Here is a 23,364-nt window from a genome sequence, read left to right on the forward strand (position 1 = left end):
GGCCTTCCTGAGAGGCCGTGCCTCCTCTGCTGCAGGTAATGCATTCCTTCAGACCGGGGAAACCGAATCCTTGTAATTAGCGTGTCCAGAACGGGGCAGGCCGCCCCCCCTCCCTGCCCGTCGGCCCTCGGGGGCCCTGAGGCTTTCTAAGGAGCTCAGCCCCAGCAATGCTCCGGCCTCGTCGAATTGAAAACTTTCTCGGGCAGCTCGGTGGGCCTGAAAAATCAGCACGCAGGGGAGGGGTGCCGAGGGAGGGCCGCGATCGGCGCCGCTTAACCCCTGGCACGCCGACCCGCGAGCGGGACACGCCGCCTGAAGCCTGGCGCTCGGGCCGCCACGTCGGCGGCGTTGGGCGCTGCACCCCCGCGGCTGAGCGCGTCGCTAAGTGTACAGATGTCAGTCTGGTGTTTTACATGTCAGTAACTTGAATTCATTTACATTTATTTTCCTATTGTTTTATATCATTTTATGACAATGTGCTGCATAATATAATTTAAATCTTTAATGTACAACTAATTCTCTACCATTAATTTGTCAACATGATTACTGGATATGCCACCCGGAGAAGCAGGCAGACTGGAAATATGTATAAGACATTCCTGCGTTTTTTTCACGAGGGTTTACATCGGGAATGCCAAACATTTACGGAGGGTTTTTTCTTGGACAGCCTCTAATCTAATGAAAACTACAGTGTCAGTGTGATTTCCACTTAAACTGGGGAATTCCAGATACCAGTGGGGAATAAGATGCACGCCACACACACACACACACACACACACACACACACAGCCTCTTTCTTGAAGAAATCATTAATACAGGCGGCGTGGGGTTCTCGGAAATGAGCGGTGGGCCAGCCCTTCAGCAGAGAGGGATCCCCCCCCCGCCCCCGGCCGAGCAGGGGCCGCACACACGGGATGGTCGGGCCCCCGGGTGGATGCTCCAACCGGCTGGGAGAGAAAGAAAGCGGGCGCCAGGGCCCGGGCTGCGTTCCCAGGGCGTCTGCAGGCACCGACGGCGTTGGGGACCAGACAGGAGGAAAGGACGCAGCGTTGCTGGGCTGCCCGAACTTCGGGAACCACCCCCACCACCACTACCCCGAACCCCAGCCTCTTTCCTTCGCCGGCTGTCGGAGCCCAGCCTGAAAGAGCTGGTCCTTCCCTTCGCTCCCCAGGAGGACCGGCGCCTTGCAGCCACCAGCCAAGTGATAACACCCTAACGTCTGCACCATTAAAATTAAAAAAGCAGCAGCACCCCAAACCTTATTAAACATTCAAATAGAAAAATTAAGATATTCTGGGCAAAAGAAGTGTTTAGACAAAGGCTGTCTGCTTCAATTTCCCCCGTTAAGCGGGGAGCAGGCTGCTCCAAGAAGAGAGTGACGGTGGATTCCATAAATTAACAGAAAATCCCTCTTCTCCGGAGCCCAAGTTATCTCTCCGTTGCCTGCAGCCCTGATTTAGAATGGGAGCCGGCTTGTTTACCGGTTTAATTAATGCTCCTTTTCAAGCAGGGAGGAGGGGAAGGGAAATGAAGTGACTTGGTGATAAACAGGTGTAGCCCGGCCTGCAGCGAGCTCGCGGGCCGGTGGCAGCCTCATCAGGCTTGACTGGGCATGACCCCGCCAGCGAAAAAGGTAGATGGCCCAGTTGGAAGCTCAGTAGGTGAGCATTATTTTAACTGCGAGCCTGTGATTGGAATGGCTTAAAGGGACAATCAGCACTTGGGTTTTTCTTCTTCCTCCAGAAAGCATTCTGATTCTTTCCTGTCGCAGAGCCCAGGAGAAACAGACCTTGAGGATATAGGTCACGGGGGCCTTTTTCCTCCTCTTCCTCCAGCTTCACCTCAAAATGTAACGGAAGAGCCACTTAAGGAGGGACCCTGGCTCCTGCAGCTCGCTGGGGGTTGCTTTGCTGCTCTGAAAAAAAAAGAAGAAAAAAAAAATCCCTGGGCTTTCTCTCTTTATTTACTTATTTCGGCTTTTAATTCCAAGAGCCTAATATCCAGGATTGGACTGTCCACCGCCTACGTGTTCCTGTGACCTTACAGATAACAGGGACGCTTGGACAGAAAGTGAAATTTAAGCGCCAGCTAATTTTAAAAACATAACTAAAAACTCCATCCCAAGGGGGGGAGGGGGGGAAATGACAGCTTCTGTAAGCACAGGCTGAACATGTTTTTAAATTAATAACTAGCCCTGGTATTTGCTAAATGATGGCTGTATCAGGGGGAAAAATTTAGTCATTAAAAACAGCTGGTGCCCAAGGTGAGAATATATGTTTCATGACTTAAAGTCACCTGTCTGCTTTGCCTGCTGCCTTTCTCTGAGCCAGCATCCTGGAGAAATAGAAGTGAAACCAGAAGCTGGGTCTGTCAGCCATGCTGGTCTTTGGAGAAAAGGGCTTTTTCTTAAAAACAAAAAACAAAAAACAAAACCTACTACATTTACTCCATGCCCCCTTGATACTTCCACATGTTGGTGGCAATTCTGACAGCTTCCCTGCAAGGTGGTTATGCTCATCCCCATTTTTGAGAGGGGGTTAATGAATTTTAAGTGATTTGGGAATTCCCGTTGTGGCTCAGTGGTAACGAACCCGACTAGTATCCATGAGGACTCAGGTTCGATCCCTGGCCTTGCTCAGTGGGTTGAGGATCTGGTGTTGCCCTGAGCTGTGGTGTAGTGGAAGAAGAGGCTTGGATTTGGGTTGCCGTGGCTGTGCTGTGGCCAGCAGCTGTAGCTCCAATTTGACCCCTAGTCTGGGAACTTCCATATGCCTTGGGTGTGGCCCTAAAAAGCAAAAAAATAAAAAATAAAAATAAAAAAATAAAATCAACTGATTTTCCCAAGGACACAGCTAGTCAAGTGGCAGAGTTGGGATGAGAACCAGTTTCTCATTCCATAGCTCTTTCCTTTTTCACCCTCTGTGAGGCAGCAGTGACCCTAAATACCCACAACCACAAGGAGATGGGGATTCCATTCTCCATAAAGACAGGTTATGTCCTTGCTTACTGGAGAAGAGGTCTTTTTGCTATCTGGAGAATTCCACACCAAGTTCAGGTCCAGGTCTATGGGGAACCCAACACATGTATGAGCACAAAGCACTTTGCAGAATATAGAGAGATTTCTTTCTGGAAAGATTTCTAGACTGGAATTAGGATTTTTTGATTTCATTGCTCATTCCGCTATCTATTAATGTATGACCTCGAGCAAGTCATCAACCAATTAAGGCCGAGGAAAGGTTCTTCTTCTTTTTTTCTTTCTTTCTTTTTTTTTTTTTTTTTTAGTCACACCTGTGGCATGTGGAAATTCCTGGGCCAAGGATCAAATCTGTGCCACAGCAGCTACCTGAGCTGCTGCTGCAGTGACAATACCAGATCCTTAACCCTCTGCACCACAAGAGAATTCCTTTTAATTTTTTTTCCTTTCTTTCTTTTTTTTTTTTTTTTAAAGTTTCCTCATCTCTGATTGGGCACATTACCTACCTTCCCCGCCCACCTTACAGTGTGGGGTGGGGCCAAAACAAGCTGGTGTGAATTAAAATGCCTTGATCACTGTGAGGAGTGATTAAATGTACCAGTTTTATGACTGATTTCCCAGAGTTATGAGGTCCTATTAAGACCACATGTCCATGTCTTTTGAAGGAAGTGAATTACTACACAAGGAGGGGGATTTTTATCTCATTAAAAGGTCCTTACTTCCTGATTTCTAAACATGAAAATCCTGGCTATGTTAACAATAATGGTAAAAGTTCTAATGCATCCTAAATTCTAAATCATAGAATTTTGATGGGAGAGACCATTTGTTGTTAACGATAAAAATTGTATTAGTAAGGACTAATGTCACTATATGCCAGACAGTGCTCGAAGCATTTGACATGTACCAATTAGTCCTTACCATAAGTCTATGAGATAGGTACCGTTATTACCATACCCATTTTACAGATGAGAAAACTGAGACACAAGACAATTTGGTCACATAATTCACAAACAGCAACACTGTCATTTGAACTCAGACAACCTGGCATTGGAGTCCATACCCTTAATTACTGTTATATGTTTATAAAAATACATGTATATTTATATACTTCTCATGAAGGAGTGTGTTATTGCTACCTCTCCAACCCATATATATATGTATATAAACTTTTTTTTTTCATTTTTTTGCCACCCTGTGGCACAGAGAGTTCCCAGACCAGAGATCAGATCTGAGCTGCAGTTGTAACCTAAGCTGCAGCTGAAGCAACAACAGATCCTTAACCTACTGTGGGGGCTTGGAGATTGAACCTGTGTCCCAGTGCTCCCAAAATGCTTCCGATCCTGTTGTGCCAGAGCAGAAACTCCAACAACCCATGTTTTTAAGATGACAAAGTGAAGCTCAGAGAAGTTAAATGATTTGCCCATCATCACACATTTGTTTCAAGCCAGAGCTGGACTAGAGCTTGGATCTCTTTATGTCCAGCAGTGGCTCTATTTATAACATAATTGCTACTCACTTCACCCAAGCTTCAGCTGTCTCTGGAGAGACAGAGCGCCTGCTTTAGATATTGGTTCAATCACTCTGGGCAGGCTCCATAACCTAAGCCTGAGATAGTGGTGTTCACCTGATAGTTTGGCAGACTACATGAAATAAGACAGAAAGCATTTAGCACAGTTCCTAGCATATACTAAATGCTCGATAAACCCTCTTTTTTTGTGTGTGGTCAAAATTTTTAATTTATTGATTTTCATTTTTTTCCATTATAGTTGGTTTACAGCGTTCTATCAATTTTCTACTGCACAGCAGGGTGACCCAGTCACACATACATATATATAATATATTCTTTTTTCTCATATTATCATGCTCCATCAAGAGTGACTAGGTATAGTTCCCAGTGCTATACAGGAGGATCTCATTGCCGATCCCCCTCCTTAGATTTAAAATGCAGGATGCGGAGTTCCCGTCGTGGCGCAGTGGTTAACGAATCTGACTAGGAACCATGAGGTTGTGGGTTCGGTCCCTGCCCTTGCACAGTGGGTTAACGATCCGGCGTTGCCGTGAGCTGTGGTGTAGGTTGCAGATGGGGCTCGGATCCCGCATTGCTGTGGCTCTGGCGTAGGCCAGTGGCTACAGCTCGATTGGACCCCTAGCCTGGGAACCTCCATATGCCGGGGAGCGGCCCAAAGAAATAGCAAAAAAAAAAAAAAGACAAAAAAAAAAATGCAGGATGCAGGAAGGGAAGCAAGAACAGCTGGGGCTCGGGGGTGGGGTTGGGGGCTTGGTCTCTGATTTGGGTGTGGCTGTCTCCCTACGCGCTGAGCCAGGCTAAGTTGAAGGAAGAGACAAGTGTGGCTGGAAAGAGGGGCAGACCCTCCCATTAGGGATGATCTTCTGGAGTGAGTCCTGAGAAGCTGGGCATTGAAATCCCTGGGCAGGAGTTCCCATCATGGCTCAGAGGAAACGACTCTAACTAGTATCCAGGAGGACTCAGGTTCAATCCCTGGCCTCGCTCAATGGGTTAAGGACCTGGCATTGCCGTGAGCTGTGCCATAGGTCGCAGACGTGGCTCAGATGTGATGTCGCTGTGGCTGTGGTGTGGGCTGGCAGCTGTGGCTCCGATTTGACCCCTAGCCTGGGAACCTCCATATGCCACGGTGTGGCCCTAAAAAGACAAAAAAAAAAAAAAAAAGAAATCCCTGGGCAGCCTGAGGGACAGAGGGGAGGTATTGACCGAGGAAGGCAGAGGAGGAGGAGCGGGTACAAGCCGGGGCTGGAGGGAAGCAGGTTGGGAAGGCCAGAACAAGGAGAGTGGCCACTGCAGCTTTCAGCCCATCATGGATGGGTCCTCTTCTCCGTGGCGTCCCTGGAGACCTCAGCAATGGCCGTTTCAGTCCCAAGGGGAGGAGAAAGGATGGGGTGACATGAGACAGAATGCTGAGGAGGAACCTCAAAATGCCTCGCTGACGGGAAGCTGTCTGAGGAAGAGAGACCCCTGGAGAGGCGTGTACCTGTTGGGTAGGGGGAGCAAACCAGCATCCTAGTGAGCACGCTGATGGGAGGCTGCTGCCTGTCAGGTTGCCTGGCCCTGGGTCCTGGCTCTCTGACTGCCCTTGAGCACTGGGGGCATTGCCACATGGCACACAGCGGCAGGCTTAGAGGGTGCTCAGGGCTCTGGTTTGGGGGCCTCCAGCAAAGGTCACGGGGAAGATGCTTGGCCCTGGGCCTGGGTTCCCCGCTGGGCTGTCTCTTTCCGGGAAGGAAGGACGAGAGTTGCAGGGATCCGAACCACCAGGGGCCCTGCCTGTGATTCGGTCCTCAGGGATGGGCGGGAAAGTTCCTGGATGTTGTCAGGGCAGTGGTGTATCCCCCGCCTGTGGTTTCTACCTCGTTAGTTTGGGGGGGCGGTTTCCAGCTAAGGGTCTTGTGCTGTAGGGAGAAAGAGCCCATCCGACTTTGGAAAATCATCTGAGGAAACTGCAGTGGGGAAAAATGTCTGTTCTTTTATCCCCCCAGCCCCATAAAGCCGTGACAAATAGCAGGTGCTCAATAGCTATACACTGAACAAGTAAGCCAAGGGGGGACTTTTTTACTGCCACATCTGCGCCATACGGAAGTTCCCAAACTAGGGGTCGAATTGGAGCTGCAGCTGCCGGCCTACACCACAGCCACAGCCACAGCCACGCCGGATCCGAGTCACACCTGTGGCCTGTGCCACAGCTTCCAGTTAACGCGGGCTCTTCAACCCACTGAGAGGAGCCAAGATCAAAGGACTTCAAAAAAAAAAAAAAAAAAAAAAAAAAAAAAAAAAAAAGCCGCATCTTCACAGAGACAGCATCGGCTGAGCCATAACAGGAGCTCCGCCCAGGGGGGACTTTTCTTGAGCGCTCAGAAAGGTCACATGTTTTATAGGCTATAAGTCAGGTGGCTTTACCTGTGCCACTTAAACTCAGGAGAGCGAGGACGGATCCTCTCTCCAAGTCAAAGAAAGGCCTCTGTGGACGTTCGTCCTTTTCTCTTTGCCCATCAGCAAAATTCCCCAACTTCCCAACTGTGGTATTGCAGGGATCAAAAGACTTATCTGACGTAGAGATGTGTGAAATATGTTAAGGCAGTGTTACCTGGTCTGTTGAGAGAGCAGAGGATGTGAAGTGAGGCATTTCAGTCTTGAAAATTTCCCATGGGCCTGCCTATCATTCAGATTCAACCATCATCGATTTATAGCCAATACGGTTTCACCCGTCCCCAGCTCCCTCCCCTCGCCACCCCACATTGGATTACACTGAGGCAAATCCCACATATCATGTCCTTTCAGCTCTAAATATTTCAGGCTATATTTCTAAAAGATAAAAGGCTTTTTAGAGATATAACCATAATTCCATTATCACATGAAAAAATTGATAGTAGTTTCTTAATATCATCAAATACTGAGCCAGTGTTCCACTTTCCTCATTCGTCTTCTAAGTGAACGTTTACAGATGGTTTCACAAATCGGAATCCAAACCAGGTCAACACCTAGCATTGAGGTGTCAGAGGAGGAGCCGCGCCCGAGGGTTTAATCTTGTCCTGCCAGCCTGCCAAGGTCTGGAGATGGCTTGCCAGAGTTTGCCTAGAACACTGCACTGCCAGGGCAGTGGTTCCCAATTGCTTTTTTTTTTTTTTTTTTTTTTTTTTTGTCTTTTCCAGGGCCGCTCCCACGGCATATGGAGGTTCCCAGGCTAGGGGTCGAATCAGAGCCATAGCCACCGGCCTACACCAGAGCCACAGCAACGCGGGATCCGAGCCGAGTCTGCAACCTACACCACAGCTCACGGCAACGCCGGATCGTTAACCCACTGAGCAAGGCCAGGGACCGAACCCACAACCTCATGGTTCCTAGTCGGATTCGTTAACCACTGCGCCACGACGGGAACTCCATGAAAACAGAGACTTTAAAAGCAAGCCCTGGAGTTCCTGTCTCTTCCTTTTCCACATCTCACTCCTCATCTCTTAAGGTCCACCTCTACCACCCTGCTGAACAGCCTCGGTCTTACCCCTTAGCTGAGCTCCCATAGCAGTTAGAACCCACCACTTTTTTTTTTTTTTTGTAACACTTTGGCTTCTACTAATGGAAGACAACCTCCTTTGGAGGGTTAGCTATTCTGCACATAATATATATCTTGTCTCTTTGACTAAATTCCAACTTCCTAAAGCTCAGGGACCCCTAGCATCTGGCCATACTCGGTCCAACAACCTGAGACCTGTAGGTATCTGACAGGTTTAAAATATCAATATCTACAATATTTATAATAGGAATATCTCAAACCGATATTCTTTAAATAGTTGCTTCCAATTTATTTAGTGAGGCAGAACAGCACTGATTTGCTCTTAATAGAATTACATGCCTCTTCCTATATCTTCGAAATAAGGAATTGATTTACCTTATGCACTGAACACACTGGAAGTATTTTTTATTCTTCACAAAATAATGCACACATATAGTTACAATCAAATGTTACACATTGTTCTAATGATGAAAATGCTATGTTTCTTTAGTTCTCCCACTGTTAGTCCACTGCTCAGATGGAGGCAACCTCTTTGATCTGTTTGATTTTTAAGTTCTCCCAATGGATCTAGGGTTGCCAGATTGAGGGGGAAAAAAAAGTATAGGATGCTCTGTCAGATTTGAATTTTAGATTAAAAAAATGGATAGGTCCAAATATTGCATAATATTGCATTTATCTGACCTTAGATAGATTCCCCCATAAAATATGTAGAGTTATATATACATTGTACCAACATATTTATATCTCTATTTCTTCATTTACCAACTTTTTAGATGTTATCTGTGGGATTCTGAGTGTGACAGAATTTCCATGCTTAATATTTACATTCGACTTCATCTTTCTATTTGCCTTTGTAACTTTTTTTTTTGGCGGCACCCATGACATATGGAAGTTCCCAGGCCAGAGTTGCAACCCGCACCACAGCAGCAACCCAAGCCACAGCAATGACAACGCTGGATCCTTCACCCACTGTACCACAAGACAACTCCCAGCTCTAGTAACTTTAACCAAATGCTTAAACCTGTATTTACTTATTATTATTATTATTTTAATTAATTAATTAATTATTATTATTATTATTTTTTTTTTTGCTTTTTATGGCTACACCCATGGCATATGGAGGTTCCCAGGCTAGGGGTCGAACTGGAGCTACAGCTGCCAGTCTACGCCACAGCCTACGCCACATCAGATCCAAGCCATGTCTGCAACCTACACTGTAGCTCACTGCAACGCCAGATCCTTAACTCACTGAGTAAGGCCAGGGATTGAACCCACAACCTCATGGTTCCTAGTCAGATGTGTTTCTGTTGCGCCATGATGGGAACCCCAACCTGTATTTATATATTGATCCATCATCTTTCAACAGCGCCTCTTGACTGTCTACTTTAAGGAGTTGTTACTGATTTACTATCCTTTCCTCCACTTTTTCTAAGCCCCACCTTCTGCCACAGTGCTTGTACTTTCACATTAATAAGGTTGTCGGAATTTATATTCTGTCCTGCTACCCAACCGCGTCTTCCGGGTTTTGTCTAAAGGTTGATGCCTAAAATGAGAGACTGATCATATTCCCTGTGTTATTATTATGTAATTTTTATGGAAATGTAAAATAATACTGCTGGGATTACACTTCCTGCTCTTTAAGTCAGTGTCCTGACCCCTGAGCCTCTCCAAGAGCCTGTGCCCAGCACCAAGTCAAATGGAGTCTCATTTGCTTAATAGCAGGTCACTTTTAGTTTGCTTCATATTCAGATTTTTACCAATTTACCCTCAGAGTTTCCAGTTGCCTTTCTTTTTTCCTGCATTATGTGCTATTATCGTATTCTTCTTTGAATCTATCAGTTATATTATTTCATCTACTGAGAACCACCTTTGTCCTCTTCTGTGGGAGCCTCTAGATCCTGCTCCAACGTGGGCAGGTTGCTCTCCAGGCTGCTGGGCATCTAACATCTAGAAACCTCTCTTTACTGCTCTCACAGGTTACATCCCAGCTCTTCTTCTTTCTTCCGTCTTAGGTCCTAGGGTTCCTAAAGCCAAGCCTCCAATAACTTCCTGAGAAGGGGCATGCTGGAGACAAACGTTATGTCTTCTTGTTTGTCTGAAATCCCCTATGTCATCCTCCACACGGCTGGGAGTTTGCATGTAGGAACCTAAACTGAAAATAATTTTCCCTCAGAATTTTGAAGACATGATTCCATTATCTTTTGGCATCTAGTGTTGCCGAGGAGAAGTCCGATGCCACTCTTACTACTTTTCATTTGCAGGGGACCCCGTCTTTGTCTCTGGCGCCTTTTACAATCTACTCTTTATACTCAGTGTTTGAAATGTGGCCAGGATGCCTCTAGTTGTTGGCCTTCATGGTCATTGTGCTGGACACTCAGTGGCCATGCCGATGTCAGGATGAGTCTTTCTTCAGCCCAGAGAAAATTCTTCTGTACTTTTCTTGCTAATGCTCTCTTTAATTTCTTCTTTTTTCTTTGTAGGATTCCTATTGGTTAGATACTGGATTATTTTCCTCTTTTACTTTTATCTCTCATATTTCCTTTGTCTTTCTGCTCTATGCTTTGTGAGATTTCATTCATTTTTTTTAGTGCTTCCACTGAACATTTTTTTTAACTTCACCAGCTGCATTTTGAAATCTCAAGAGCTCATTCTTGTTCTCAAAATCCCATTTTTTTTCTTTTTGGGCCACACCCATGGCTTCTGGAAGTTCCCAGGCCAGGGATCGAATCTGAGATGAGGCTGCGACCCATGCCACAGCTACAGCAATGCCAAATCCTTAATCTACTGCACAAGGCCAGAGGCTGAGCCCACATCACCAAGCCAGTGCCGGATCCTTAACCCACTGCACCACAGTGGGAACTCCTCAGAATCCAATTTTTAGAATGTATTATCAGGGCTTCCTTCAGCTAGTTCCTTTGATAACTGCTCCCATACACCTGTCATACTCCAGAAATTTGCTAACATCTCCTATATGTCAGTGGCTTCTTCCTCCCCTCTGTAATATGATAGATTGAGTCTTTTTGGCATTCTAAAACTTTGTCTCAACAAGATTTTGGTAGGGCTCACCACCTTGAATTATGAGCAGAGTCAGAATTTTTAACTTTTTTAATTTTACTTTTTTTTACAATCTTAATTGTACTACCTTTCAGCAGCTTGGTGCTCCTAGGCCAGAAATATGCCTGAGGTTTGGGATCTCCCCAGGAAAATTTTGTTTCTAGATATTCAGCATCTCAAGGCCCTCACTCTTACCATGGTCCACATAAACCAGAGCCTGGTTCCCCCAGTTTTTTCCTGCACAGGTTTGAGGTGTCCAGGAGCTAGAAGGAGGGTGGCCCTTCCTTGGACACACCATCCTCTTCCCTCACCATGGGGCCTGGGAAGCTCTACAACACCACAGGCTCCCCTTCATCCTTCATTCCACCTGCTCCCACCCCTAGCCTGGCTTCACCCTTAGGTAACCTCAGATCTCAGCTCCTGCACCCATATCCTGTCTCCCCAGGCTTGTCAAATTTGTCCATCATATGGGCTCATGGCACAATTTCTCTTCCCTTTACAGCACTTATCTCAGTCTGTTATACGTGTGGAGCAAGGCCATGTCTGTTTTCTGTTTACTTTGATGTCCTAAGCTCTTGACACATAACAGGTGCTCAAGAAATATCTCTTGAGCAAATGTGTGATCTTGAACCTTACCCCAGAAGAAACATTCCTTCCTCTAACTACAGTTTGAACAGTACCTCACAGGTGACCAGAGTGCAACGACACATATGCCCCACCTTCCAGGTCTGATAATTGACGAGGCTCTCATCAGCACGGCCTAAGCCCTAAATCACAGGCTTCCATGGGCTCTTGGCTGAAACCTCAGCTCTGCCTAGGGAGAGCCCTGAGGTCAGGGAGGCAGATTCCGGTGCAGCCCTCAGGGCTTGAGGCTCACTCACATGGCCTTCTGACCACTCAAGCCTTTGGCAGGGACTCTGGAACAAAGTGATGACTCATCTCTAGGCAAGGTCCCCAAAGCCCGGAAGAGGGCAAACAGCTGACGCACCCAAGAGTCCAAGAGGCATTTTTTTTTAACTTAATTTTTATTTTATATTGGAGTGTAGTTGATTTCTAATGTTGTGTTAATTTCAGATGTACAGTAAAGTCATTCAGTTATACATGAATTCATTCTTTTTCAGATTCTTTCCCCATATAGGTTATTACAGAATATTGAGTAGAGCTCCCTGTGCTAAACAGTAGGTCCTTGTTGGTCATGTATTTTATATATAGTAGTGTGTATATGTTAATCCCAAACTCATAATTTACCCCCCGTCTTTCCCCTTTGATAACCGTAAGTTTATTTTCAAAGTCTCTGAGTCTGTTTTTGTTTTATAAATAAATCCATTTGAATCATTTTTTCTTAGATTCCACATAAAAGTAATATAATATTTGTCTTCCTCTGTTTGACTTACTTCATGTAATATAACAATCTCTAGGCTCATCCCTGTTGCTGCAAGTGGCATTATTTCCATCTTTTTTTGTGGCTGAGTAGTATTCCATTGTGTATACAGGTACCAATCCTCTTTATCCATTCATCTGTTGATGGACATTTAGGTTGCATCCGTGTCTCAGCTATTGTAAATAGTGCTGCAGTGAACACTGGGGTCCATGTATCTTTTTGAATTATGGTTTTCTCTAGATATATATGCCCAGGGGTGGGATTGCTGCATCATATGGCAACTCTATTTTTACTTTTTTAAGGAACCTCTGTAGTGTCCTCCAGTGCACCACTTTACACTCCCACCAAGAGTGTAGGAGGGTTCCCTTTTCTCCACACCCTCTCCTCCATTTATTGTTTGTAGACTTTTTGATGATGGCCATCCTGACTGGTGTGAGGTGACACCTCATGGTAGTTTGGCACTTTCTTAGCTGAAGCCACAGACCCCCAGGGGTTGGTCCAGAGGCTGCCCAGATCCAATGATGACATCTCTGGCTGGGAACAATAGAGCCCCACACCTCAGCTACCTTTTTGGCTCTGGCTTCCCAGTGGTGAGGCTCTTATTAAATTTGGGATTACCATGTGTAAAGCACGGTCTGAATTTTGTTTGCTCTGCCATGTAACTTGCCTTTCCAAACACTCAGTCAGAGCTCCAGTTAATCCACTGACCGTGGGCTTAACCAGCAGGTGGCCAGGAGGCCCCCACCAAATTCCTCTGGACCCTTTGTTACCTGGCCTGGAAGGGAGAGACCTCTTGTTTGGGAAATGTTTCTCCTGCCCCCGAACATTTTCTGTATTAAGAGTCTTTTGTCACCATAAAGCTGTAGCGGGGGATTATGATGGGTAGGCTGTCACCTAGATTGTTTCCTCTGGAGGGTGAGGGGAACGGTTTGCGGGCTGGCCTAATGAAACCTTTATCTGGGGGACAATGCCTTTCCATTAAATTAAAGCTCAAGGCTCAACAATGCCTCCAAACAAACCCCATTTGAATATTTAATTTGGGATGGAAGGAGCTGAGTAAACACCTCTCTCCCCTCAGCCCCTTTCTGGAGACCCCCTTGCAGCAAAACGTGAGGTAGGAACTCAAGCTCTTGATGGGAGCTTAGTAGCTGCTACGGCCAACCAGCAGCAAAGGTGGAAAAACCTCCATCTTTAACATGCATTTGACATCAAAGCATGTTGTTTAGTCCTACCTTAAGAAAGAAAGAAAGAAAGAAAGAAAGAAAGAAAGAAAGAAAGAAAGAAAGAAAGAAAGAAAGGTTTCAGAAAATGAATGCTGATCAGAGAAGCGGCCAACTAAAACCTGTCTGTACTGTGCCTTGTAAACAACAGGGGCCTTTCAGATGAGCGCCCTCCCCAACCCAAGTGCTCAGGATACAGGACTGAGACCAGAGGGCCCTCAAGAAGAGTGCGCAGCCTCAGACCCCACCCAAGTCTTTCCTCTTTGCTTTCTCACAGAGAATCTCTAAGAGAAAGAAATGTCGAACCATCCTTTTTTTTTTTTTTTCCAATGGCTGCAGTGACGTCAAAGGCACTGTGAAGGAATGGAATTTTCTCTACCCCCCGCCTCTACCTGGCAACCAGGCAGCGAGGCAACAGGCACCCAAGAGACAGTGTGTGGGCATCTCGCTGCTGGGAGTCAAAATTATCCAAGAATAATGTCTCTGTGGAGCATCTGGACAATTTTCTTGTCCCTCCTCCCAGCACATCCAGCTGACTCTTGGTCTTCTGGCTTCCTGGGGAGGAAGACCTATCGTTTGTTCTGTCCTCCCAGAGATGGTAATCAATGCTAACGAGTGTATGTGCTGGCTCTTTGCTCACCTCTTCAGTCTTCCTTTGGTTTCATGACCTTTACCTCCAGGGGAGGTGATCTGAAGCAGCTCAATCATGCTGGGAGGGGGCGAACCCTCACACTGACGCCCTTGATGTCTCTGTCGAGGACGTGGTTTCTGCCTTGCTCGTGGAGAATGGAAAGGAACCCAGAGAAGGATATGTTTCTGGTCTTGCTGCCTGGTGGCCCTTGAGCGTCATCTCAGTTCGGGGGAGCCAGCCTTAAGTGACCCGCTACGGGAGCAGCAGCTGCTGGGACCACACTGCTTGTCATCATCTATCCAAGTTCCCAACCCAGTACCCCAGAGGGTAGCAATCAAGTCCCGAGGCAGAGGAAGCATTTAAGGAGATTTTAGAGACTGGCTACCAGGACCACCCAACTATGGGCTACTACCTGGGGTCCTGGGAAGTCAGAGCCTCAAGTCCACGAAAAGCTCCTTCTTAGGCAGGCTGTGTGTGTGAGTGTGCGTAGGTGCACACACACACACACACGAGAGGCAGGGCGTGAAGATCTGGCACACAACTTTTGATGGGTGACTGCCGCCCCCCAGTCTCTCTGTGGTTGGGCCCAGATGTGTCCACATCTGGCGGCATGGACTGTCTGGCCTCTGGCCAAATCACGCGGATCAGGGCCCAGGGCTCAGACACAGCTTTCACCTGTGGATTTGCTTCCACGACTCTACAGTCTAACGGCCACACACTGGCAATGCCACCCTTCTTTCCTTTGCATTCAGATTAACCGCTAAGCCTTCTTTCTAGGCGGGCCTTTGCTCTGGGCGAGGGGATCCCAGGCAGAGCAGCCAGGGCACATCTGGGCAATTCATTTCCTCAGCAGAAATGGACCAAGGGCAGGGATGCGCGGGCTGCTAGCGGGCCGTTCCTCAGGCAGGTACCTGACCTCTCTGAGCCTCATTTCCTCATCTGGAACAAGGCGGGTAGTGACAGCAACAATGTCAGAGGACAGGCGTGAAGATAAAATGAGTTAATATCTATAAAGCCCTTAACACAAGGCCTTGCACACAGCGCTCAGTGAATAGGAGCTGTTTCCTTTTGGTCCTTCTAATCCTCATTTAGGGCTTTCTGTCCTTTAGTCCCACGGTTGTAGGACATGTGATCTCTGAGGACAACTTTTAGAGCTTCTTGTTAGGAGGTTTGTGACATTTCTGCCAATTCCTGAATGCTACCTAGACAAGAAGGTCGAAGTGGGGCCAGCGAGATGGCCTGGGCTGGCTCTTGCCCAGGCCTCTCTGTCCAGCCCTTCTGCCCATCACCCACCACATGCCAGGGGCTAGGATACCCCATGAATGAGGCTCTGCCCCTGCTCTCATGGGTCAGCACACTGGCCTTCGGGGTCACAGGGCCCATCAGACGGGTCAGGCTTGCATATCAGAGCCTGGGTGAGGTCCTGCCCTTGGCACATACACCAAAGACAGACTGGGCACTCCGTGGACTTCTATGTCCATGTCCACCAGCGTAGGAACATTTCACACCAGGTCCTTGGAAAGGTCACATCGGTCAGCTGTCCCAAAGGCCCCGCTGCTCCCTGATGAAGGCAGACACCCCTTCCTCACTCTCTAGCTTTCAGCTCTTCTCCCCCCACCTTCTACCTCCTGCTTATTGCAGCTTCTCCCAGGCCCCCAACTGCCTCTCCTGAACCCCTCATTCTCCTCCATAGTAGCCAGAGCGAGCTTCTAAACAGAGAGGCCAAGACCACGTCTTCCTCTGGTGGATTCCTATTCTGTGGCCTACAAGGTCCTGCACACTCCTCACCTCACACTTTGTTCACCCGCCATGCTCCATGCACCTGGTTCTGTAGATGTGTCCCTGCCCCAGGGCCTTTGCACTTGCTGTTGCTTCTGCTTGGAATGCTCTTCAGTCTCCAAAGATGGGCTTTTTTGTTTAGGTTTCAACTCAAGTGCTGCCTCCTTCAAGAAAGCTTCCTTGATCTTAGAGCTAAAGAAGGCCCAGTCACTTTCTAAAACATCAGCTCGCTTTGTTGGCTGTACCACATCTCCCTTGATTTGAGCCAGTCTGTCTGTGTACCTGTAGACTCTCTCCACTGAATGCCACTCGGTGAGATCAGGGAGTTTGTTGCTCTGGTTCATTACTCTCTCCTGAGTGGCTGGCACCGGTTAGGCTTCAATAAAAGTCTGTGGAATGAATGAATGAATGAATCTTCACCTCATGTAACCCCACACTCCTGCCAAGGCCACATTTCCTGAAATCTTCATGCACTTCATGCTCCTGGTGGGGTCTTTCCTCCTCCTGCCAGGACCGTCATGGCCTAAAGCAAGCTCTGCCTCCTCCTCCTTCTGTTGATCTGTTGGCCAGTCCTTTTCTAAGAGTCCTTTTGGCTCTGTCTCTGCTTGGAGTACATGTGCCCTGTGTGGGCAGGGCCCCACCCACCTCGGGCTGACATCCCCTTGCACAGGGGGGACACGCCACCAGGTGTGTGCACTGCTGAGTCAGGATGGTCCTCCTGGACCGGCAACCTTGTGAAGCTAACGAGTGGCTTCTGACGCTTGGATTCTCCCACTTCCACTTCTTTCCCCAGGTCCCGGGCCCCTTTACTTCCTCTAGGTTCCCTGTGTCCTCTCCCCTCCACCTCCTGCTTTCCAACCCATCCCCATGCAGGCCTGTCTTCAGATCTTTCCCACCAAGGACCATGAGAGCATCACGTCTCCCAGAGGAGACCTGCTTTGAGCCGAGGGGAAGGTGGTCTGTTGGTAGAATTTCAATATCAGTGACGCATTTCTGCCCCACCCGAGAGCTTCCCTGGGCCCCTTAAATCTTGCCCCATAGGCCATTACTTGCTCTGCATCTGTGGGGCTCAGGGGAGCCTCAAGACCAGGACAGCGGCCAGTCTCTGACCTCCTTGGGAGTATTTCCCTGAATATCCCCCAAAGAACCAGATGCCTAGAAAGACAGTATGAAGGAAAGGCTGGGGCTGTATCCATGAAAAGAACAGAAACAGACTTCTCGTCCTGCAGCCCCGTCCTGTCTAGCCACTGCCACCTCCCTCTCGGAGAGAACCAGAGGATGTCTGGCAGGGCCAGTCTGGGGGGCCCAGAAGGCATCCGCATATGGAGCCCCCCCCCCCCATTCCCAGATTGTGAAGCTGGAAGTGGAGGCTGCGGAGGCACCATCCTCTCTGGAGTTTGTGCCCCTCACACCTCCCGCACCCCGGGTCACAGGGAGATTATTAAGGCCAAAGCGCTTATGTTCCCAGAGCAGGAGCCTCAGGCTTTCAGGCTGACAGCTTCACCTGCGACTTTGTGAGGAAGCCACCCGCAAAGCCTGTGAATTCTGTGTCACATACACTCTTTGAATCGGGGTGCTCCTCCTTCCCCCATTGTCCCTCGTGTCCGTCAGAACACATGGCCGTTCTCTTTCACCCCGACCACCCCGTTACAGGAGCCCCCTCCCTGGACGCCCCACCCAGCACTCATCGTGAGCTTCTGAAAACGTCCCTCTGATCATGTCCCTCTCACGACTCCAGACCCTTCCCTGGCTGCTCATCAGACTCCAAATAGAATCCAGAGTCACTAAATCCCGCACAGGCTGGCCCTTGTCCATCTCACGTCCCTCCTCTCAAGGCCCCAGTGACACTGGCCTCGCTCCCATCCTCAGAGTCAGCAGGCTCTGGGCCACCTTGGGGGCCTCTGCCTGAGCCCGTCTCCCCGCCGGCATCTCTCTCCGTCTCACACCCGAGAGCCCTCCCGCCCTCCCGCCTGAGGCAGGCCCCTCTATCACATGCTACCGAAAGGCCTCCGTCTTTCATTGAATTTACAAGTTATAATTATTTGATAAATGCACTGGCACATTTGTTTGTTGTTTACACTGCAAGCTGCGTGTGCGGAGAGCAGTTTTGTTTTCCTCACTAGGTCTGGGCCTGTCATGGGGTCTTTCTTATTCACTAATAAGATCCCCAGCAGCTAACAGGGTGACAGCACAGAAAAAAAGCATTTATTAGATGAGTGAATAAAACTGGAGGGGCTCAGGCCCCCACTGCTCCCCTCTTCCCCCCTACAGTAGTCACTGAAGCAGCTCTCCCACATTCAGCCCAGGGCAGAGCAAGGTGACACATCAGGATCATTCTAGAACGTCACGGGAGAACGTCTCCGGAGAAGGACTAAGTATTCCCAAGGGCCACGCTAATGCGGGACAGCTCTTTCCTGGCAGTATCAGAGAATTCTATTTCCCCGAGGTGATCAAAATCTCTGGCCCTGATGGATAATGGAATATGTTTATCTTGACTACTTCAGAATTTAGCATGAAGTGGGAAATTAAATTATCCAGTTCAAAGAGATTAAACAGTTTGCCTACAATCACCAGTTTGTTACTGGGGGAGGCCAGGCTAGAATCCAGTTCTTCTGAGTCCACTGTGCTTCCTCCTGCAGCCCATTTTCTTTTGTGTGCTCCCCTAGGAGCTGAAAGGGATTTATCTTTGCAATAGGCTGCTTCTCTGAAGGGTGAGTGAGGCCTGTGGGACCTGAATCTTATTTTTGTGTTCTCACATTATTAGTCACTATAACTCAACATGTTTTAGGCAAAACTTGATCTCAAAAGTTTGGGTACCTCAAGGTGCACTTAAGGATGCTGAAAAGTACCCCAGAGAGAAAAGATCGAGGAGTGTATCAGTTATCTCTTGCTGTGTAACAAATTTCCCCAAAATTTAGTTGCTTAAAACCACCATTTATTAGCTTGTGATTCTCTGGGTATGTCATCTGGGCTGGACTCGGCTGGACAGTTTTTCTGCCAGCTCACCCGACTGGCTCACCCTGCTATGGTGAGCAGCTAGGTCTGCCAGGGGCTGTTAGGTTCTGGCTACCTTCACACACATGGCTGGAATGATGGGGGTGAGTGGGCCACAGGTCTCCAGTGTCTAGCAGGATAGCCTGGGCTTTTTCACATGGTAACGGGGTTCCCACGGCATCAATAGCGAGCAAATCCCAAGGTGGAAGCTATTTTCAAACCTCTGCTTGTACTCATGCTTACTAACAGCTCATTGGTCAAAGGAAGTCAAGCCAAGTTCAGAAGCAAGGGGTAGAGAAACAGACTTCATTTCTCAATGGAAGGAGCGGCAATATATCGCTGCAAAAATCATAAAAGCAGAGTCAAACTCCTTCGGTATCATAGTTCTATCAAGAATATTGGAACCATCCTAGGTTTACCTAGTCTTTTGGGGGTAATGGAGGGAGGCTAAAAGTGTAATAAGGAAGAACAAATCTGACTCCATATTAGATTTGTTTCTTTCACGCTAACCTTGGTATTCTACAGCTTTTGCTTCCGGTTAACAATGTTGCCTATACCCTGAAATATATAGGACAGTCCATTCTCAAGGCTCTGACCTTTAAGCATGTAACACTTTCCCCTTTATATAGAGATAAACTGTTGCAGAACAGAGGCTAACATTTGTCTTGTTAGAGGCTTACAGGAACATCCTGACCTGACATCTGTGGACAGCTGCAAGAACAGAGGATTCCTACACCAAGCATGCTCCTCTCCCACCTTGCCTTTAAAAACGCTTTGTTGAAACCCTCTGGGGAGGTCCAGGTTTTTTTTGGGGGGGGGGGGTCAAGGGCATGAGTCATCCATTCTCCTCTCATGGCCCTGCAATAAACCTTTCTCAAACTCCAATCCATGTCTAGACATCCTTTGGCTTCCCTGTGGCATCGGGCACACAACCTTAGGTTTGGGTAACAAAACGAGGGGCTAGAAGTAGCCGGGCTGAGAGGTGAGGCCAAAACACGGAGAGCCACGGCGAAGGTAACCTGGAGACCCTGAGACCTCTGTCACCCAGCCCGGTGGTCTCCCAGGGCCTGAACTGGGCTGAGCAGGAGTACCTGGGCAGAAAGGCAAGACATGGGACAACTCAGGAGCTGGGAGCTGCTTCATTCGGCTTTCTCCTGGCATCACAAGATGCTGCTTATATAAGTGATTTGGCCAAGGATAGAGAAGTGTGTGCTTTCCACTCAAAACATAGGCCAGTCAGGGCTGTAGCCTCTGCTCCTAAAAATAACGCCTGTGAAGGAAATGAAGGCTAATGCACCTGGAGGTGAAACCACAGGTCAGGTGGGTAAAGCTTTTAAATGTACTGTCTTCCGCGTTGGGGACATCATGGTGACATTTCCCCCAAGCTCAAGGAGAGCTCGACCATCAGAGGGCCGACTGCAAATCAAGATCGCCCAGGGCTGAGCTCAGGTTCCGACCCTGCCTGACAAAACGTGCTCAAAGTTCCACATTTCTCACATCGGTAGCCTGCAAACAATCAGCAAAACCGGCTCTAGTTGACCAAAGCCCTTGTTCCAAATTGCGGAGGCAATTCTCCCACCACAAACCAACATTTTCAGCTCCCTCGGCCCAGTTGTGCCAGTGTGTGGACCCGCCAGGGATGGAGAGGTGACAGCGCCCACCGGGAAGGCAGGAGGGCTTCCAAACGAGGTGAGGGAGGGACGCAGCTCGGAGGCCTTTTTCTTGTAGCTCCAGACAAATTAAAAACCTCCTTACCCGTCATTCATTCCGAGGAGGCCTCTTCCTTCCTCCGCAGGGGGGCTGCAGTGTCGGAAGGAGATCGGATTCTGGAAGGCTGGGCCTCCTGGAGCTCTCAAGTAGGGGGAGCTCGCAAGAATGGAAAGAGAGAGGCCCTAACCCGGAGGAGATTGGCAGGCAGGGAGTGGGGGCAAAGTGCAGCCCAGGTCACTGGGAAAAAAGAAATCGCGAAGTAAGGGAGTGGGGGGAAAGTTCCACTTCCAGCCTCGTTATGAAAGAAGCCTGGGTAGAGAGGGGCGGGAGAGCCCGAAGGAGGGAGAAAAGGGAGGTGCGACGTTGCCGACAGCACAAGAAATTCTCAGGGAGCACGGGCAGGCCGAGGGGCCGCCTCTTCCAGAAGGGGATTTGGAAAGACCTGGAAGCCCAGGGCCTGGAACTAACTCCCAAGGAGGGAGGGCCACATGCCCTATTAAGGGTGGGACGAATTGATTTCCCAAAGACCAGCACCATTTCCTCCAAACGCCCTCGCCAGTCCGCCTTAATCTGCCCTGGAGGCAGCAGGTGACCTCTGCGCGGGGCCCCTGGAGGCGCCTTTGTTCGGGGGCATTCTGCGGCCCGGCCCGCCCCCACCGCTTGCACCTGGGCCGCAGCTTCCAAATGCACGGGTCCAGCCTTGGCCGCCTCGCGGGAAGGGATGGGCGGATGCCTTTGTAAGCGAAAAGCCACGCGTCCTCCGACTCCAGTTTTCCCCTCTGCCGGACTCATTGGCTGATGGGTTTCCTGTTCTCTCCGACAGCCAAAGAAACCTACTCCTAGGGGGGAAAAACGGTTTAGCCTGCAGTACTTTATTCGCTAAGACGAGTTTGTGACCGAGCCTACCTAGCGGGCCGACCCTCACTGCTTATTCATGGCCAGAGCCCTGCTATTCAGAAAGCCGGCTCGGCCCTAGAATCCCCAGGTGTCCCCTGCTGAGTCCTAATCCGATCCCTCCAAGGTTCGCTAATTTAATTGTGTAATGGTCCACACCTGAGACGTTCCCCTAACTATCTTGAGGACATTACTTAGCTCAAAAGAAAGACTAATGAGTATTAAGGCAGGGACTTAGACGTTGCAAGCTTTTCCCATCTCTGAAACATCTGAGTGGCGCAGAGGAACACTGGAGGGGTGGGGGCGACCTCCAAGTTAGAAAAACCAACAAGAAGTAATTAAAGTCCTTGCTGAGGGAATCTGAAATATGTATTTAGCCCTCGTAAATTAAATACCCTGGGTTTTTAAAGAGCGATTTCCCCAAACATCTATTATTCACATCAGTAGGACAGACGGTAAGCCACTGTAAGATTTATGGAAACTGAAAGACTTCCTATGCTAAAGGTTAATGAAAGTGTAATTTGAATCGTGGAATCTTTACGTGTCGGCTCAGTTTACACGGAGGGCTCATTAAGGCTGCGTTGGGTACGCGGGCGGCTGGTGACGTCACAGCGGGCATTTTAAATGGGCGGGGCCAGGCTGCTCTGCATGTCATTCTTTAAAAATATAAAAGCCTCCGTCTTTCCTCCTCTGTCTCTCCCGCTGTAACAACCTCACTGTCTTGGTTCCACCCCGAGGATTTCACTGAGAGAACACGTTAGAGGGAATCAGGAAGCAGAGAAAAGGTCACAAATAAGCACCTCAGGAACAATGAAAGCTTTTCTCTATGCAGCAGTGGGAGAGTTGCTAGAAAAACTGGAAAGGTATTAATCAGAAGTGGCTATAAATCCTCTGGAGTTTTGCTCTTATAAAACTCCTCAGAGAAAGTCTTGAAGGAAATGCAGGTCAAAGCCCAAAAAAGCTCTTGATCAGAGATTGCTGGAGGAAAATCTTCCCAGACGCCGTTTAATAGGCAGCAATCACCCCAGGAGTGGGGAAGCCAAGTACGCTTGAAACATGGTTGCAATTCCTAATAGGTCTTGTCACACTTAAGGCACTGCAAGCTCCATCCAACGAACAGCTGAAGCTAGCTGGCGATTCATAAAGCCAACAGTTTAAAGTTTATTATGATGAAAGCACTTAATGACAGCCATCGCTAGGGGCCCATCATTTATAAAGCTGTGCTGAGTATTAGACATGTAGCATGACCACCAATTTTATGTCACAATTGCTACCATAAAATGACCTTTGGTGATTTTTGCTGCATGTGGTGGACAGCTCTTCCTTCACATTAGTGCTCTGTGGCTTTCTTTGTAGACTATTATGCTGTCTAAAGCTTATTTGGCACTGTCGTGAGCCTCAACCCTTGTTATTACCCCGAAGGCCTGTCTTAAAAAAAAAAAAAAAAAAAAAAAAAAACTCATGCTCTATTACGCCACTCCAATAATTTACAGTTCTTACCAGCCTTGGTTAGTGTAATATTTTAATGCAAATATGCTTTACCATTGCATTTTATTTAAAAAGAGAAAAAAAAGTTCCCAGGCTTCTGGCTAGAGCAATATTCATTTGATGGGAGTTCACTGAAATCAACCTCTTATTCCCTGGTCAGGTCTTACTGAATGGGAACTCTTCCCTGGCAGGTTAAA

At 48.2% G+C, this 23,364-nt stretch overlaps 1 long non-coding RNA gene across 1 annotated transcript; it reads right to left on the reverse strand.

Moving 5' to 3' along the window:
- On the reverse strand, positions 1,392-23,364 carry LOC110260024. The gene is made up of 2 exons (XR_002342736.1): positions 20,831-23,364; positions 1,392-1,915 (listed from the first exon to the last, which is right to left on the reverse strand). It is a non-coding gene; the product is annotated as an uncharacterized LOC110260024 (long non-coding RNA).

This window comes from Sus scrofa, chromosome 3 (genome assembly GCF_000003025.6).
Source record: "Sus scrofa isolate TJ Tabasco breed Duroc chromosome 3, Sscrofa11.1, whole genome shotgun sequence".
Classification (NCBI taxonomy): domain Eukaryota; kingdom Metazoa; phylum Chordata; class Mammalia; order Artiodactyla; family Suidae; genus Sus; species Sus scrofa.